The sequence below is a fragment of the Canis lupus genome, chromosome 3 (assembly GCF_048164855.1).
Source record: "Canis lupus baileyi chromosome 3, mCanLup2.hap1, whole genome shotgun sequence".
Classification (NCBI taxonomy): domain Eukaryota; kingdom Metazoa; phylum Chordata; class Mammalia; order Carnivora; family Canidae; genus Canis; species Canis lupus.
This window is the reverse complement of record NC_132840.1, coordinates 30265563-30281265: the sequence shown is the minus strand read 5'-3', so window position 1 is coordinate 30281265 and position 15703 is coordinate 30265563. Positions and strand designations below refer to the sequence as shown.

The 15703-nt window shown below is 47.1% G+C and overlaps 1 long non-coding RNA gene across 3 annotated transcripts in view; it reads left to right on the top strand.

The window, feature by feature from the left end:
• Positions 1–775: 775 nt before the first annotated feature.
• Positions 776–15703, top strand: part of LOC140630197 (uncharacterized) — a 46200-nt gene continuing 31272 nt past the window's right edge. For 2 of the 3 annotated variants that reach the window (XR_012028002.1, XR_012028005.1), the window contains exon 1: positions 776–1982. This is a non-coding gene — a long non-coding RNA (uncharacterized lncRNA). The remainder of the gene's footprint in view (positions 1983–15703) is intronic. The other variant, XR_012028003.1, reaches the window with a different exon arrangement.

Here is a 15703-nt window from a genome sequence, read left to right as displayed (position 1 = left end):
AGCACTTTGATCTGCAGGCAGAAGCTAGGCTTCCTTTCTCTCAGGTCCTAGTTTGGGTTCATTTGATCATTTCACTTAATTGGATTAATCCCGCAGCTTAGGCAGGTCTCTTCAGACTTGCCTTTGTCAGAGCATAGCGTCAATTCTAAGTAATTATATTTCCCTAACTTCATTTCCCATGGAAATTTCAATAGGATTTCCTCATCGGATGCTGGCATCAGTGTGAGGCATCCCCCACAGGGGCTCTACTGGGCCCCACTCTGCTCTGCAAAGGCCCTCCATGGGGTCTCTTCAGGAAGCCTCATGACAGGACACTCCAGGATGAGGCTGGGCCTCTATCTCTCAGAGCTTGCTTTCTCCATCCCTAAATGGGGGTCCCCCAGTTCCTGCCTGCTTTCTCACTCTCCTTCTAGGAAGTAGACCCTGCTCTGAGCCTCTGACTCCTGTCTTGGGACTGGGGCCCCAGCCTGTCCTGCACCCCTCAGGTTCTACTCTTAGCTCCATTTGCTGAGCTGTTTTAATTCAGAGACACCATCCTGATGGGGTGCTGCTCCTCGCTATGTAAGGACTAAGTTGTGTCTGCCAAACTCATATGTTGAAGCCTCAACTCCCAACATGACTATTTTAGGAGATAGGGTCTATGGGAAGGTAAAATTAGGTCAGAAATGTGGGCCCTGATCCTATTGGCTCGTGTCCTAATGACAGAGGGCTCTTTCTTCCTACCATGTTAGGACACAGAGAGAAGGTGGTCATTCTCGAGCCAGGAAGAGCGCTCTCACTAGAAACCACACCGGCTGGGAGCTTGCTGTGGGACTTCCAGCCTCCAGATGGTCAGAAATGAATGTCTGTTGGTTAAACCCCTGGTGTATGGTGCCTTGTCAGGCACCACCCCAGGAATTAGAAGCTCTGCCCTGCAGCCAGCCTGGGAAACCCAGAGGAGGGATGCTGTGTAACACTAGCCTTTCTCGCTGTCAGTGGTCTACAGGAGGACTTCTGTTCCAAAGTGAATCTCATGGTACAGGTGAAGGATGTGACACTATCCATCCAAAGCTGCCATTGGCACAGAAGTGGTGCTCGATAACCCTGGATGCCCTGTCCCCCATTCTGGGGGCCTCCTGTGGTTACCTGCAGAGCATCTGTGCTGCTGGCCAGAGTTGCAGACCTGCCTGGGACATTCTGGTTAAATTACCTCTCTTTTCTGTGCCCATGAGGCATCACCTCGAATGCCTACAGACAGAAAGCACATCTTTCTTTCCTTCCGGCATATGGTATTTTGTAAGGCGACAGGTCTGCCAAGACATCACAAATCCCTCCATGAGCGAGGCAGCTTTCCCCGAGACTGGGGATGCCGCTTGCCACTGAGGCCTGTTAACAGATGGCCCAGGGAGAGGCGGACGCTGTGAACCAAGCTCCGGTGCTTGAAGCATAGCCGAGGCCTCATGTTTCTTTTCAAGTTGATACTGATTTGCACAGGACAGGGAGAGCTGCTCAGGCTGTGGTTGCTGCAGTCCAAGTTCTGGAATAATCCTCTATCTAAGGAGAAAGGGCCGTAAGGAGAACTGTGTGGGTGCTGGAGGGGAGGTGTGAATGGTCTCGTGTCTCCATGGGCAGGCGTCTGAAGAGCTCTGCGGGGGAGATTTGACTTTGCAAACATCTCCAGAGCAGGGTTTCTGTGGCTCATTCCAGTTCGAAGCTGAGTGGCAGTTCTTGGCCACATGGCACCAGAGAAGATCAGAAGACTTTCACACCAGGCCAGGGAACACTCTGGTCTGTGGCAGTGCACTGCAGGAAAGGCTCCTGCTCAGGGAGTGGTATCTCCAGGCTCCAATGGCTCTGGTTCTGCCGTGTTGAGATGTAATTTAAGAAGATGAAGCCAGAGACCCTCTGGGCTAAAATCCAGGTGGGAGGTGATGCAAGTCTGAGCTGGGAGAAGATGGATACAGGGAATGAGAGGATTATTTATGAAGCTAACTCGGCAAGTGGTAAGGATGGACATGGGGTGATGAGCAGCGGAGTGACAAGGGCAGTTCCTGGTTTCTGGCGGAGGTCCCTGACGGTGGGATGGGGCCAAGGGATTTGACAGACAGGACAGGGGAAGCTAGCAGGATTGGTCCTGTCTGCCTATGCAGCCCAGACCAGACTTTCTGGTGTCAAAATCTTCCTTCAAGCTGAGGTCAGCTGAGATTGGCTGTCTCCCTCAGGGACCTGTCAGGGGATCTGGGGAGGGCTATGTGTCATCAGGAGAGGACCAAGGTGTCAAAGAATGTATACCTGTCCTTCTAGGGGTTATTCAGGGCTGTTTCAAAGGAGCAAAGAGATGTTATCAGGTGGAAACAGATGTGCCTCTTGGAACACAGGGCAAGCCCCGTGAAAGAATGGGAGTAGATAAAAAGATATACATGGAGGGAGTTCAGGGAAGTCTTCCTAGAGGAAGTGACCCCTCTCCCCCCCAGCTCAGTGTTGCTGGGTATGTAAGGATTGGAAGAGAAGGAAGAGAACTTCTTGCAGATGGAACGTTGTGCGTGGACAGTATGGTGTGTTTGTGGGGGTGGGGAGGCAAAAAGGAGCCACATCTGTTCTGCCCTGTATGCAGCTCTCCGGGCCCCTGTGGAAAGGCTTTCTGAGCATGCCTGAGAGGTCAGCCCCTAGTGGGCTGTGCTTCCCCACCCTAGGTCAAGTACAGATAGCTGAGACCTTCCTTTGGGGGCTGAGACACACCCCATTGTTGGAGACAATCCTCTTTCTCTTTCTTAGCTACTGAAGGCCCCTAACAATATCTGCTTCCATCCCTGTAATCAGAAATGAGCTTTAGGCAACTTTCAGAGTAATTTCTCCAGACTTGGAGACAAGCTAATTTATGGTGGAGCAAATGTCATGGATATACCATGGCCTTTCAGTCTCTACACTTAGAAGGCTGGGCTCAGAGACCTGGAGTTTAAGAGCAGGTGTGTGAATGATAGCAGGTTAATGGGAAGGGATGATTAGGATGGCATGTGGGAGGACAGGGGACAGAGGAGGACTCCTGCCTCATTTTTCCTCTAAAATGATGACAGCAGGTCAGAGAGGAGAGCAGAGAGATTTCTAAAAAGTCAAAGTTGTAAAAACAATAGAGCCTAATTCAGGGCTTTTGGTGTTTCTAGAACATTTATAGTAATCAAGAAGGGATGTTACCTGCCACTCTGGAATCCTTTAGAACAAAGAAGCTGGCAGTCACTTTTGGTGCCCACTTGTTCCTTTGTTCAATCATTTTTCCAGCAGGAGGCAGCCTTGTGTGGTGGTGTGAGTTATGGGCTGGCCACTAATCTTATGGCTCAGAGAAAAGTACTTAATTCCTTAAAGCCCAAGGTTCCTTAGTTTTTCAAGTGACCTGATGGACTAGTTAGCACCTTTTGGGCACTCACTGCTCACCAAGAACTATGCTAATTTCTTCCCATGGACCATCTCTTGGAATCCTTATAAACAACTGTGAAGTGAACACTATTGTTTACTCCATTTTGCAGGTGAAGTAACTGAGAAACAGTGAGGTTAACTAACTTAACCTTAATGATACAAAGGGGTAATTGGCAGAGCTGAGCAGCCTGATTCTGGATTTTAAGCAGCTAATCTTTCAGCTAATGAGACATTCTAAGATGAGGGCAATAATCAGAGAGATGTGGGTGGATTATAGAAAACAATGTGTGCTAAGTACCCAGAACAGGGCCTTGAATAAAGTTAAAACTCAGTGAATGATGGTGATAATGGTGAAGGTAATGAGGATGATGGTGGTGATGAGGATGATGATGATGTGATGATGATAGTGATGATGGTGGTGAAGATGGTGATAATGACATAGGGATAATGGTGATGGTAATGGTAATGACAATGATAATATACATGAGTAAGTGTCAAATCCTCTGATAGTTGTCAGGGATGCAGAAAAGGAAAATACAACTCCTGATTGTAGGAGTTAAGGCCTAGCAAAAAAGAAAGAAGATCCTGTGTCCAAATGGCCTGGTATAATAACCAGATGAGAGAGTGGCAGTCTGAACCAGGTTGGTGGCTATGGATACGGAGAGAAGTTGTGAGATTGGAGTCTAGATCAGAAGCAAAGCAAATGATGTATGTTAATGGACTAGGTATCTCAAACTTGGCACTATAACATTTTGGGCTGGTCCTTCTTTGTTGGGTGCGAGGGCTATCCTGTGTACTGTAGAGTTTTAGCAGCAACCCTGACCTCTATATATCAGATGCTAGTAGCAGCTCTTTCCAGTATGACAACCAAATTGTCTCCAGACCTTGCCTAATGTCCCCTGGGGGGAGAAATCACACAGTTAAAAGTCACTGGTGTAGAGAAAGAAATGATGATTGTTTCTAGGCCTTTGGCTTGAGGAACTGGGTACATGGTGCTGCCATTTTCTAGAAGGAACTATTGTCTTTTATTAAGTGTAATGTTTTTAGCACCTAGAACAGTGCCCGCTCATAATGGGCGCTCAGTAGATATTTACCGAACAAATGAATGTTTAAATGGGAATGGTTGGAGAAATCATAGTTTTTGTGTGGTTTTGGTTTTCTTTGTTTTTTTTTTAAAGGTTATTTGTTTATTTATTCATGAGAGACACACAGAGAGAGAGGCACAGACACAGGCAGAGGGAGAAACAGGCTCCATGCAGGGAGCCTGACGTGGGACTTGATCCCAGGTCTCCAGGATCACACCCTGAGCCGAAGGCGGTGCCAAACTGCTGAGCCACCCAGGCTGCCCTCTTTTTTCTTTTTTTTTTTTTTTTAATATTTTGTTTATTTATTCATGAGAAACACACAGAGAGAGGCAGAGACATAGGCAGAGGGAGAAGCAGGCTCCCCTCAGAAAGCCTGATGTGAGACTGGATCCCAGGACCCCGGGATCACGACCTGAGCCAAAGACAGATGCTCAACCACTGAGCCACTCGTGTCCCAGCTTTGGTTTTCTTTGTATGTATTTGGGGTTGGGGTAGAAATGAATGGTTTTGTTTTAGGCAAAGAAGTTTGAGATCTATCAGACATCCTAATGCAAATAAGGAGTTGTCAGTTAAATGTACAGGTCTTAAACTTTTGGGATAAGTCAGGAGATAAATGCTGGGAGTCATTAGCACTTCTATGGTATTTAAAGCCATTGGGCTGTCTGAGGTCTCCAAGGGCAAGAGGAAAAACAGAGAAAAGAAGAGACTGTACTAGCTCTGGGTAGTCAAACACTTAGAATTCAGGGGGATAATGAGGGACATGCTTGGGAAACTAAGGAGGATAGAGGAAGAACACAGATACTGGGTTGTTTCAGGAGTTGAGAATATGTAATGTTGAAAGGCATGAGTGCAACACCATATTGGCCCTTGGAGTTGGTGACATGGAGTCCGTGGTGACTCAGGCAGAAGCCAGCTTAGCAGGACAGGGAAGACAGTTGCAATGTGTTCAAGAGACACCAGGGAGAAGTGCTAGAGAGGGCTTGTGGATTTTGCTATGAAGTTTGTGAAAAGATAGGGTAGTAAATGGAAGAAAATGGTAGGGAGTGGGGAAGAAATTACCCTGACTTTTGTTAAAATGGGAAGGAAGATTTTATTTGAGATGATTGTACCAGGGGAGAGAGATTAGGTTCAACTCTGAATATAACAGGGGTGAGTAGGGTCTTCAGCCAAAGAGCAGCATGAGGGGCCATGAACAGAAAACTGTGAAGAGAGGCTATCAAGGGTGGTTTCTCACTAAACTGGTCCGCATGGATTCTTCTAACAGCAGACCACAGACTTAGATGTCAAGGGTGGAGGGATTCTAACTAAACTGACTTAGCAGGATTCTTGCTACAGGCAAGCCAAGGTCAAGGCCTAGTCTAGAAGAGTGATCAGAGGAGCCTAACTGAAGTTCGGTCAAGGAGGGAGTCTCTGCCAGGTGTCACAGCCAGGTTTCTCAGGGAGACACTGCAGCATGTTGGTATACCATTTGGCTCTGGAGAGAGAGCTCTGCCACTGTTGGTACCTGTCCCCAGTGGGCAAGGTGTCCAAGCAGCCCAGAACATGGCTTCAGGCTTTGGACTACTGCTGTGTCCTGTTTTCAAGGTCACAGAGCTCTTGCCTCTGCCACAAGGGAGGCCACAGATGGGCTCTGCTCCCTTTTAATCCCCTAATCATAAATTTGGCTTTTGGGAAAAGCTGCACTAATTACCATATCGCTCTGCCTTGGCTCCCCATGAGCCCAAGGCAGGGCTGTTGAGGGGTTTGCTAATCAGGCACAATAAATTGACCATGAACACCATGGCATAGGCCCAAATAAGAAGACAGGAGTTCCTGTCCCTTGTTAACGTCCTTGCACTCGCCTCTGTCCAACGTGGTGGGTTGTATCTGATTTCTCCTCTGGGGTGGTGAGTGGCCCCCAGCTGAGAGACATCTCTTAATTTACCTTCGAGTAAGGAGAGAAGGGCCTTAGGTGACCTTTCTCACAGTCAGATCCTGACACCCACAGGATCAATAGTCACAAGATTGAATTGACCCAAAGGTTGAGTCATCTCTTTGCCAAAGTTTCTAATAAAAATGTGCATTTGGGAGGCTGCTTCTCATCTGGTGTCTGGGGTGAGATTGAAGCCCTTAGTGAGGTGTCTGGCATGTGACCAGTGCTCAATACACATCTGCTGCTGTTGCTAGTCTTGTTTTTGTTGTTTCTGTGAGTCCATCAGCTGACTCCAATGGTATGAGATGGGTCATTTGTTAGCATGTTTTCCTAATATTTGGCAGCCAATAGCTTCAGTCGTAATGTATCTTTTCCTAGAATTCTAGAAGCCATGGTTAGGACAGTGGTAGGTGAAATGGGGACAAGGCATTGTTGGAAAGGGACCAAATAAGAAGAGGTATTTAAAGGAGGCTAGTGTAATGGTGGAGTTTGGGATGGGTTTACACATGAAGGGAATGAAGCAGGAGACTCATCATCCTTCTGTTCCTGTCTGACCATTTCAGAGAATGACTTGGCTGAGACCTCTGTGTATTTGAGGAGTCCCACTCAAGAGGGCTATATCAAGATGGATGTGCAAAGAGGACATTGCCATGTCCTCTGTGGCACATGCACTTAGATTCACTTCAGTTTCATCACTCCCATCTATTCCTCCATCCACCCACCTATTCGTATATCTACCCCTCCATCTACCATCCCATCCATTTATCTACCCATCCACCCACCCTCTTATCCATCCACCCATCCATCTACCCATCTACCCCTATCTATCCATCCACCTCATATCCACCCATCCACCCATTCCCTTTTATCCACCCACCCTGTATCTATCCACCCACCCCTCCATCTATCCACTTCTCCACCCATTGGTGGATTAGAGTATCCATCCATCCACCCACCCTCCTATCATCCATCCATCCATCCATCCATCCATCCATCCATCCATTCACTTACCCACCCATCTACCCTTCCACCGCCCTTATCTATCTGCCTTCCCACCCATCCATCACTCACTCACCTATCCATCCACCCATTTGGCAATAATTATTGAGTCCATTCTGTGTGCTTATTAGAAACAGAAATGATAAGACATTTCCCTGCTCAGGAAAGGCTGTTTGAAAGGTCTACCAAAAGATCATAGCAATGTACAAAGCACCAAACCAGAAGTATGCCCAATGCATTATACAATGCACAGTGCAGCCCAGAGTGGTGAATGATTCAATGTGAAAAAGTCAATAAAGTCGTCTTGGAGGATACTTAACCCCGAAAGAGTAGCAATTAGCTGGGCAGACATGGTGGTGGGGGAGGAGTGCATGAGCAAAGGGAGGGACATTCATATGTGTACCATGGAGAGAGAGCCCAGCTCATGGGACAGTGGTTGCAGGCGTTTGGCTGGATGGCTAGACTACAGGACTTGTGTGAATTTGTTGGGGGCAATGAGCTGGAAAAACACACACATAAGATCACAGAGGACCATGCTACTGTGTCTGGACTTCATTCTGAAGATTGTGGGGGCCACTGTTGGACTTAATGAAGGGGGTGTCATGATCATTCTTGTGTCATAGAAACAACACCTGGGTGAGTTCTCTGCCATCATCAGGACTAGAGCTGGGAGCCGACAGAAGGAGGATAGGCGATAATCCAGGTAGAAATGGGGATGGGTGGGGACCATTTGAGATCTCAGCCCTTGAGCACTGGTTTCATTCCTGACACCTTCTCAGAGGGAAGCATGTTTATGGCCATGAGCTTTAATTAGTCTTGACTGGAAGATGGACTGAATTCTGAATGGAAGCTGATGGAAAGGGGGCCCCACATTCTTGGCTCATCTGTAGTAGGAATCTGACAGCACATTGATCTGTTTGTGGTTTGTCAGTTTCTTGCCCATTCCTCTGGTCTTTAAGACAAAAAGTCCCTGATGGGGCATATTAGCCCTTATCAAACCAACAGGTTTCTTAGTGGGATGGTTGCCTAGTGTCCCCATTTCTGAGGCTTGTTGGTGCCACACAGGGAGTGTGGGAACCTGCAGCTGCCCCTGGGGGCAGGGTAGAATGTGCCATTACTCCAGAAAACCACTGGGCAGGTTTTGTGAATTCCATGTTCTTCTTGTCTATGATCCAGCTACCCTACTACTAGGCATTTACCCAGGAGAATGAAAACATGCATCCATCCAAAGGTGCGTGTGAATGTTCATAGCAACTGTATTCACAGTTGCTTCAAATGGGGACAACCCAAATGCCCATCAAGCAGGCGAGGGGACAAGCAGATGGTGCACACATGCACGCATGGGATATTCCTCAGCCATAAAAGAACAGCCGACAACTCACACAACGGGAACGAATCGCAAAAGCATGGTGAGCTGAAGAGGCCAGTATAGAAGATTGAATAGCGTGTGATCCCATTTACAGGAAATTCTAGAAGGGAGAAAACTGATTTGTGGTGTCAGAAAGCAGAGCAGTGGTTGTCCACAGCGGGGATGATGAGGTGGTACTGGGTGAAAGGAAAATGTGGGAATTTTCTAGGGTGCTGGCAATGTTCAGTATCTTGATGGGGATGATATTTACATGGTGTGTGTATTTGTCAAGATTTATAAACACTGGTTTTAGATGATTTGCATTTTGAGTTCACTCTATGTAAACTATACTTTGAAGAACAAAACATAAAGGACAAAGGAAACAAAGAGATGAAAAGAAAAGGAAGGGGAAGAGGGAGGGAGGAGGGGGAGGAAATAGACCGAAGTCCACTCTGAATCTCAGGACAGCGCTGGGCCTGTCCTTGGGTCGGTGTGAGATCTGCCTGCCCTCAGCTGAGCCAGGAGTTCCTGGCCATTTCTCCAGGCCTACCTCGGAATCACACTCAGGGGAGGGCCGTTCCTAGTGTCCACAGCTGCTTGGAATAGACAGCCCGGAGGGAGAAGTGGTCTGTCAGAGGGAGGCTCCTGTGATCTGATGGTGCGGCAAGGGTGTGGGCTGCAGCCAGTTCTCTGGAGGCCTGTTGTGCTGTAGAGATGTCCTGGGCTGTGTTTATACCCTAAAAAAGCAAGCAGGCACTGCTGCTCTACATTAAGCCCCCTCCCCACTGGACTGTACCTTCCTCATTGCATACATGAGCCAGGTAAGGAGTGAGCCCTCAGTGGGTTGATTCCTTTGCCATCAGGAAGTTAGTGCCCTGGGTGGTCATGTGGAGGGGATAACTGTAGTTTGTGTCTGCTAAGAGCTGCTCTGTGGCATAATTTTGAATGCTTTGTGTGTATTATCTCTTTTGTACCTGAAGGAAAGTCTACGGATCTTTATCCTCTGAGAAGGATGCTGTGGATTCATAAGGTCAGGTGACAACTCAGGGTCACAGAAAGGTCGGGATGTAGATCCAGAGCTCTGGACACCAGGGTCATGGTCTGTAAGACCACTATGACTCTGGTCCAAGATGTGGGTGGCAGCCATGTGGGTGGTGACAATGCGGAGATCTTGGTGGCTTGGAGTATCCTCCTTACACCCAGAGGTGGCCTCCTTTTCTTTCAGTGATAAGTGGTTGTCCTGCAGGGAACCTGCTCCTCTGAAAGCTCTGATGGAGAGCACAGTAGGGGTCTGGCCAAGCAGAGCCTCCTGATGTCCCACAGCAACTTGGTGCTTTCTGAGCAGGGTCAGGGCTGTTTGTTCAGAAGCACAAACACTGAGTGTTGCCATCCAAGGCCATGGGAGAGTGAGAACTGATTCCCACCATGCACACAGCCAAGGGATAAAGAGAGAAGAGGAAAATAAGGAAGGCATCCACCAAACTAGTTGCTGTGCTGATAATCAAGGTGTTGATTCAGTTACCAACAGAGCCTGGAAACACCTGGGTTCTTCCAGTTTGACTCAGAAACCAAGTACCTTTGCATTCGGAGAACAAACATAAATCTTTCTTTTGATAAAGGAGGAAATTAGCAAGTGCAAAAAGAAAATGTTTTCTCTTATCTTGGATCACCCTTGGAGAGACTCTGAGGAGATAGGAATGAAGCGGCTCCCACATCCAGAGCTATGTCCAGGCAGGAGCTGATGGGGCCCCAAGACAGAAGGCACAGTGGGGACTCTTGAGAAGTAGACCCCAGAGGCAGATCCCTTCTTATGACCTTACGAGGTCATGTTGCCTGTGTTGGAGGCATCGTGATGACATTACTAAGTCTGGCTGTTTATATCATTCCCAGATATAAATGATTATTTCAGAAGCTATTGTGAAATTTTCTCAGCAAAACTGGTTTCACTTTGCTCTAATTTCAGAAATGAGGGCCCTGTGTTTTAGTGGGGCAGGCCTGCCTTGGGTTGCTCGCAGCAAATCCACATGCCTTCCTGCTAAATGGTAAGTGACCCGGGAGCGTGAATCAGGAGCCCAACAGTGTCCACCACGCAGCTACTCCCACTCTGGGGGAAGCTCTACTTTGGAACAATCAGGCACAAAGTTTCAAGCATAAATACGCTAATGGCATTGTTACTTAAAATAAGGAACAAGTGGAGGAACCTCATTCCTATAAATAGAGGAGCATTCATTGTGGCTCATTCACAGGATGGATTGTTGTGGAGCTGCAGAAATGATGTTTGGAGGAATTATTTTTATCACGAGAGAGACATTCTCAGAACATGATTTTTAGTGACAAGACCATACACGGATTGTCTATACTGAGCATCACACCCAAATAGGCTGGCTGTCTTCAGGTGGGTTAATGAGAAATCTTACCTCCATGCCTGCTCTTCACGTTCTTTCCAGGTTCTCTGAGGTCATTGTCTGTTACTTTTATGATCAGAAACACAATGTAGTGAAGACAGATTGGGTCCACCACACGAGTTCCCCTCTTACTTTGGCCCCTCCTGTCTCCCCCTCAATCCCCTGCTTTGTTGGGGTTGAAAGCCATAGTCACAAATGGCATTTTGGAATTGATGTTGCAAGCCTTCTATACCTGGTGCTCCAAACTATTGATGGGCAGTTTCTCTTCTCGTTCCCACTTGTCCCTTCCTCTGGATGGTCATTCAATCTGGGACATGGTGACTCCATCGCGGGCTTCCCTCTGGGACCTGGCTTCATGGGCTGCCCACGTTCACCTCCAATCATCAGGTATTAGTGAAAATGCAAACACCAGGGCTGATTTAGGGGCCCTGACTCGTGATTCCCAATTTCCTAGACCAAGAGGAAGCAAAGCCAGACCACACTGGACAGGGCTTGAGGGCATACAGGTGGAGGTGGTGACTCTGCATTGGATTCCTCTTGCATTCACCTCTCCTGTGTGGTCTCTGTCAGAACTTTTGAGCTCATAGCCTTCTATCTCTGTGGGATGTTTGCCTTGTGTATAGTTTCCCTTCGGATAGTCTTCTGTATACCCATGACACCCATGTGCTAGAGCTGCCATAGCAAGTCCTCCAACTGGGAGCTTAACCATAGATGTTTGTTTTCCCACTCACAGTTCTGGAGGCTGGAGGTCTGAGATCAAGTTGTTGGCAGGTTGATTTATTCTGAGACCCCTCTCCTTGGCTTGAAAAAAAGTATTTAACTACCATTTGAGACTGACCCCCATTTCACACACATTCATCCGTATATCTATTTAACAGTTTTCAGAACCTGCCCAAATCAGGGACACCAGCAACCAGGCATCCATGCCAACTGTGATAAGGCATGGCCCAACCCCTGAGATTTCAGATTTTCAAATTATTTGTATGTTTCTGTCACTCAGTCTAGACTCACTGAACAGTCTATTAATAAATATTATAGTGTATTTTATTTTGAATCATGTGACTCTATCCATAGAACCTATCCTTGCCCAAATTGCAGGAGGGAATTCTCTGATGGATAAATTTGGGAGCAGGCTCAGCTTTTGTCTTTGCTTCTGCATTTGCCTGCCCACAAAGGGGGTTTGTTGAGATATAATCCATGGAGTGTGAGTTTCCTGAGGCATTTAAGAGGGGTGAATTCAGTCTGGGGAGCTCATTATGGTTGTTGATCGACATTACACATTCTCAATTTCATTAGCAAGCAAAGGCTACTGTTTTGGTCTTTATTCTTCTGACACATATATAATGTTCTTCTCAAACATTCATTCTGAACTAAGGAGGTATTATTAATTGATTAGAGTTCCCTAAAAAATATGTCAGAACCCTATCCACCTCCATACCCCTGAATGTGATCTTATTTGGAAATAGAGTCTGTAGAGGTAGTTAAGTTGAGATGTGGTCATTAAGATGGGTACTAACCCAACATGACTAGTACCCTTATAAAGAAGGGAAATTTGGACACAGACATACACACAGGAAGAATGCTATGTGAAGATAAAGCAGAGATTGGGATGGTGCATCTATAAGCCAAGAATGCCTAAAAATGCTGCCAAATCATCAGAAGATAAGAAAGAAGCACGGAATGGATTCTCTCTCAGAGCACCCAGAAGGAAGACATCAAGTCTGCCTCAGCTTGATCTTGGACTTCTGGCCTCCAGAAGTATAAGCAAATACGTTTCTGCTGTTTTATGCCATCCAGTTTGTGGTACTTTGTTACAACATCCCCAGGAAACTACATAGAAGAAAAGAAAAGTGTATGTATCAGCTTCCTAAAGCCTTATCACTAGTCTCATTAGATGAATTCAGGTCTCTTTTGGATAAAGAGTTCTTGTTTCCAAGTTTCTGCCACTTGTTGCTCCTGTACAAGATGGTGCTTAAAGTGAGAGTGTGGTAGTGGCTCCTTTCATCAGCCTGCTTCTCCCCTTCCACGTCCCCTAGAGTAAAAGTATCATTCAATGCACCACATGACCTGTGCATAACAGACAGCAAGCACATCCCCACGGCTTGGAAGAAGCTCACTGTGAATTTCAGGCTTGTAAGCTAGGTCCTGAGGTGTTCAACAAAGAGATAACATGAAGTATAAATCCTCTTCCTTTGGCAACATCTCGATTTCCCTGCCCTCATTTTGCTAAAGGATTCTCATCGACTTAGTTCCTAGATGCAGTGCTGGCTGATGGGCCCTTTATTCAAGAGTCCTGGTCCCCTGGAACAAGACACCTTCTGAATTGGTCTTGGAGGATCTCAGAGCAGATGCCAATGCATCAGTTTGGTGTCTACAATGTCTTGTCCCCTCACATCAGCCTTCCTTGTGTACATGCATTCTGAGCACCCTCTCTGAACCCATGTAAGGCCCGGCCTACAGACAGCAGCTCACTCATCAGCATTGCTCTGGATGATACACAATCATCGCTCTGTGTATTTTTGCTTTGGGAAGTATGAAACATAGGATGGTTTTGACTGCAAGTAATAGGAGATCTGACCAAGAGAGCGTACACTGTAAGTTGTTGGTTATCCCATAAAACAAGAAGTCACAGGGGTGGGGTGGCTCCAGAGTCTGCTAATGCAGCATCATGGTGACATTGTGCAAGCCCAGAAGCTTTTCATCTTTTACTCTGCCATTAGCAGCATAGCAGGCACGTTGCCCTCCAGGAATGGAGAATGGCCAGAGTGATTCTGAGCCTCACAGGCAGACATGGGACCCCTTGGGGGAAAAATAGAATACAATTCTATTTGTTCTTAAATGCTTATTCCCTCAACCCTACCAGCCATACCTCAGCACCTAAAGCAGTCCTTGACAAGGGAAAGGACCAGGTCAGACCAATTACATTTCAATTCCAGGGTAGAAAAAGCCTCCCTACCTTCCAAACATGTGGCTATAGAGAGCTTTGCTGTAGGAGGAAGTGGCAGTGACCACTGGGAAGGAAACTGCCAGTGTCACCCAAGGAGAAACCCCAGTGTGGTGCCCTGGCCTGTAAACAACATAGAAACAGGTGAACAGGGGGAGCAAAGGCCTTCAGAGTTGAGTTTTTCCTTTAGGATTTGGCTCTGAGATCATGACCTGGGCTTTCATAGGTCTGACACTGGCCGAAGGCTCACCTGTTCCAGAAAGCACATGTAGTAATCAGGTTTGTGTCATCTGCAACCTGATTCCAAAAGGACATCTGCATAGATGTCATTGAGTCCAAGGAGGAGTTTTGGGCTTGTCTCTGGGGGAGTGGGGATTAGAAACAGGGTTGATACCTTTTTGCTTCCTGCTTGCATTCTTCTTGACTTCATTTTCTCCTGTGTGAGATGAGTTTTGTTATGGTCCAAGGAATGAAAGAGTCTGTGGTCCACGAGGCATTCTTCCAGTACCTTCCCCAGAGGTAGGAAGTTCTCACTGTTGCTCTGCAGGAGTGTCCTGGAGCTGCTGCGATGACCTCGGAGGAAACTGCGCAACTCAGAGCAACATCATCCCTTCTCCTGCACTCTGGAGGCTGAAGGTTTTGTACCTTCTGATAACAGTGAGGGAGAAGCCCTCCCAGGCCTCTCTCTCAACCTATGGAGGTTTGCCAGGAGTCTTAGGAATCCATTTGCCTATGGACATATCTCCTGGGTCTTACTTCACCTTCACACAGGACTCTCCCTGTGCATGTCTCTGTCCCGAATTTCCCCTTTTGTTAGGACACCCAGTAGATGGGATTAAGGGTTCACCCTATTCTGATATGACCTCATTGAACTTATTACAACTACAATGACCCCATTTCCAAATAAGGCCACGTTCTGAGGTGTTGCGGGTTAGGACTCCAAAACAGGATTTTGGGGGACAGAGTTTGGCCCATAACACACTCCAATAAGAAAATCTCCCCAAAGAACTCTTACTGGCATTGTGTGCTCACTCTTGTCATCAATGTCTTTAATCAGGGATTGGGGGCAATGTTCAGGGAAAAATAAAATGCCAGATATTGGTGGGAACCTGGAGGCTATGCTCCCATAGAGAGAAACTTTTCCAACCACCTCTGTGAGGGCAGCCAGAATTTCATGTAGACCATTACCCTCGACCTTTACATGGCTGACATACAGAGGGTCACCTCTCTGTCACTCTTGGCAACACCAGGGCTCTGGGCTGGGGTCTCAGCTAGGGTTGGAGATGGAGTCTACAAGCCCACCACATCATTTAACTGGTGACTTCTTAGTATGAGGATGGAAACCCAGGCCGGATGACAGTCTGATCATCCAGCCTCAGGGAAGAGTGGCTCAGCAGGTGATAAGCCAGGAGTGGCTCAGGGTCCCCTCTGAGTAAGATCTATGAGGCTGCTTCACCTGAATTGCTTTTTAAAAAGTACAGATGTTTGGACCTATCTGCAAAGATTTGCACTCAGTACTCGAGGCCCAGGCAATGGTAGTTTTTGAAATCCTCCCAGATGATGCTGGAGCTTGGTCAGGTTAGAGACCTGCTGACATATCAGAACACGCACGGGCTTTGG